The sequence below is a fragment of the Nelumbo lutea genome, chromosome 2, assembly GCF_056320005.1.
Source record: "Nelumbo lutea isolate HS-2025 chromosome 2, American lotus-T2T, whole genome shotgun sequence".
Taxonomy (NCBI): domain Eukaryota; kingdom Viridiplantae; phylum Streptophyta; class Magnoliopsida; order Proteales; family Nelumbonaceae; genus Nelumbo; species Nelumbo lutea.
Genome location: NC_142685.1, coordinates 94,871,984 through 94,875,226, shown reverse-complemented (window position 1 = coordinate 94,875,226; position 3,243 = coordinate 94,871,984). Strand labels below are relative to the sequence as shown.

At 39.2% G+C, this 3,243-nt stretch overlaps 1 long non-coding RNA gene across 1 annotated transcript; it reads right to left on the bottom strand.

Annotated features, from left to right (window-relative positions):
• Nucleotides 1–749: 749 nt before the first annotated feature.
• Nucleotides 750–2,046, bottom strand: LOC148872142 (uncharacterized). The gene is made up of 2 exons (XR_016108229.1): nucleotides 1,674–2,046; nucleotides 750–1,560 (listed from the first exon to the last, which is right to left on the bottom strand). It is a non-coding gene; the product is annotated as an uncharacterized LOC148872142 (long non-coding RNA).
• Nucleotides 2,047–3,243: the final 1,197 nt, after the last annotated feature.

Sequence of the window (3,243 nt, the reverse complement as noted above, 5' to 3'; positions counted from 1 at the left end):
AACCGCCACTGCCCTAGCCGTTACCGTCAGGGCAAGGGTGGCAGGTGCAGGCTGCTGCTACAGGCTGCTACTACAAGGTACGGACTCGACAAGTGTGCCATGCTTTTCAGGGACGGTAGGCAGAACGCTGCATGGAAAGGGATCCGAGCACTGCCACCGGGTTCGGTAGGTACGGATGTCAGGCAGGCACGGATGTCAGGCAGATCTCCCTGCAGTCTGCCAAGCTACTGTACACCGAACCACCTGGGCAGATTTGCCTTGCACCAAGGTGCCAAGGTACACCGAAGTGCCCGCACTGGAGGCGAGCCTTAAGCATGTTCGAGCAGAAGTCTCAACGGTGCTGCCCCGAGGTGTTTCTCCCTCAGGTCACTTAGCCAAAAGTCGGGGTGCTCCCTTCTTAGGATGGGAGAGCTCGGGGCCCCTTAGGAGGAGCTCGGGTCTCAAGAGGAGCTTGGGTCCCCTTGCACGGGGGAGCTCCACCTTCAGGCTTGGGGCGAGCTGGGCCTCGGCGAGTTTGTTACACCGGGTTGTGGCTAGGCTGTCACGCTGAATTGTCGCTTATGCCAGGTCATGTCTACGTATCCCCGTCCTACGAGGTCAGACCAAATCACCCTACATCACCATATAAAGCATTAGTAGTCAATAATGAAGGATCAAATACCAAGATCAGGGTCACTTTGTACTTTAGGGAACCACTAAGAGAACGCCTAGAATGCCAAGTGAACGAAAAAAAACAATGTTCCTAATATGCCCAATTGAGTAACCTTTTCATATAGATAGAATCATAGAATTCTTTCAAACAAATAGGAAAACTGCTAGAGCAAGATAGAGATCAAATTGAGGTAACTTAACTACAACATAAATAGCCAATTTTTTATACAAGAAAATTAGTTCTTCCATAGGGTAAATTTATGGTGCAAGATAGCGGAAACGCTTTGACCAATCACCCATCCAAAAGCGACTGTAAATCCTCCCGATATTAGCGCGCCAGCTGCTGATGTCGCGATACCTCGAGGGGAAGAACAAATTACTGACAAAGTATAACTCCACATCAAATAAAGGACAGCAGCGATTAGGGTTTTAGTCCCAGTTAAGTAGTCTTTTGTAAGTTTATAGAGCCAGACCACAACTATTAAAAGAATTGCGGAATTGGAAGTAATGAACCAATAGAAGAACAACAGCGCTCGAGTAAGCAGAATTGGTGTTCCAGCAGTGTGTGGTTTTTGTGATGTCAGTGCAGAGTTGTCGGTAGAGTCCTGCCAAAAACTACCGGGAGGATTCACTCCGACTTGAAATATGGCCGTGATTACCAAAGTAACAATCAACAATAAGTCTCTCCGCCTTTAACCTGCAAATAAATCAGTGCCGGATTGGGAACCAATCGGGATTAATAGTGTAGGCAAGGAACTTGGCACGATCAACACCTTCAATATATCTACAACCACATCATCGATTGTAGATTGTTGTTGTGGCTTTGCATGAGCAACATCATAAGTCTAGGCTCCACAACTGAAGAATTTCTTCAATTTCTCTAATTGACCTGTGTGGATCTCTTGGCAACTGGCGTAATAAATCCAAATCCAAAATAAAAATAATGACACAACCCTTCCTCTGAAACGAGGAGGTTGTTTCAGAACAAAGAAAAACTAACACAGTTGCTGGAGAGAGAGGACCTTCGTTGAATCAAGAAGATTGTTGCCTGATTATGAGAAATTGCTGCGTCGGGATATGAACTCGAGCTTCAGGTTCAAGAAGTTCTCCCACTTTTTACTGCACTCGAAGTGATCCGCCGTAGCCGATGCAATCGGGGAATGAACTCAAGCTTTAGATCGAAGGAGCTTCAAATCCAAGGAAGTCTGTTCTACCAAAGGGATAAATAGCCAACAGAGAGAGAGGAGGGGAATGAGCGGAAATACGAATCACCGATTGGATGTCTTCGATGGTGCGGGAAGACTATGAGAGAGGAGCAAAGAGAAGCAAGAAATGATCGACTGTGTGAGAGAGAGGGAGAGGAGAGCGGGAATACGAAAAGCTGAGAAAATAAAAGAACGGGAGGGGGGAAAAGTCGGTGTTTCGTGGGGTTGAATGTTGCGGGCTAAAGACTTTTGAACTTTCTAGCGGCAGTCGCCTATCTGCCAAGAAAAACTGCCGCTAATATCCATTTTTTTCCTGCAGTGCCACAACACATCCTAACAGAGAATTATTATTTTTTATATATTTTTAGACTTAAATAGTAATTAATTATTAATTAATTAATTATATTTTATCATTTGATCAAAATGATTGAATATATTATACTTCTGTGGATGATCTATCATATCCACAAAGCAATTGAAATTTCTTCTTTAATAACTATTTTTTGAATATAGTATATAATGTTTATTTATTTTCTTCAATTTTTGGAAATGAATAATAAATAATAATTATTTAAATAATAAGTAATTATTAATTATATTTTCACATAGAAGTTGTGACAATGCATGTTTTATAGTTGGTCAAGAGAGTTGGGTTTTTCTCATCCCATAAAACATTAAAACTTATAAATTATAGTTAAGCATAGGATTTTAAATGAAATTATAATTAGCTATAGTATTTCACTATAAACCATTAAAGTATATTTATTTAATGTGTATATACCTCATTGAGGTCTTATATTTAGTGTTGCTGATGTATTTTTATGATTTATTAAAGTATTTATAGTGTTTCCAAGCGTATCTATGCGTCTCTTAGCTTTTCTCCAATAGGCATGCGTATCCAAGGTATATCCCAATATGTCTCTTAAAATTGCCTCTTTAATAAATTTGGCATTTGAACCTTGGTTCATCACCAAATCGTGATTTATAGTGGAGGATAATTAAATGTTTGTCACAAAAGTACAAAAATTTGATATATAGTGGCGAACAACTATCATCTTTCATGGTTAATTGACTTATAGTGATAGACAACTTAATCATTGTCACTAAATATTGAGTTATAGTGATGGACAAATGAATCATCATCACTAAATGTCAAATTATAGAAATGTTCGACACAAAATTATAAAAGTTGATTTATAGTGACGAAAACTTTAATGCCAGTCACAAAATCTTTATTTATAGTGATAAACAATTAGGTATTTGTTTTAAAATCTTGATTTTTAGTAATAAACAATTAAATGTTTTTCACAAATTAAAATCACAATATCTTCATTCTAGGACATTTTTTGTAGTGACATTTTCTCATAATCATTGTTTAAAGTTTATT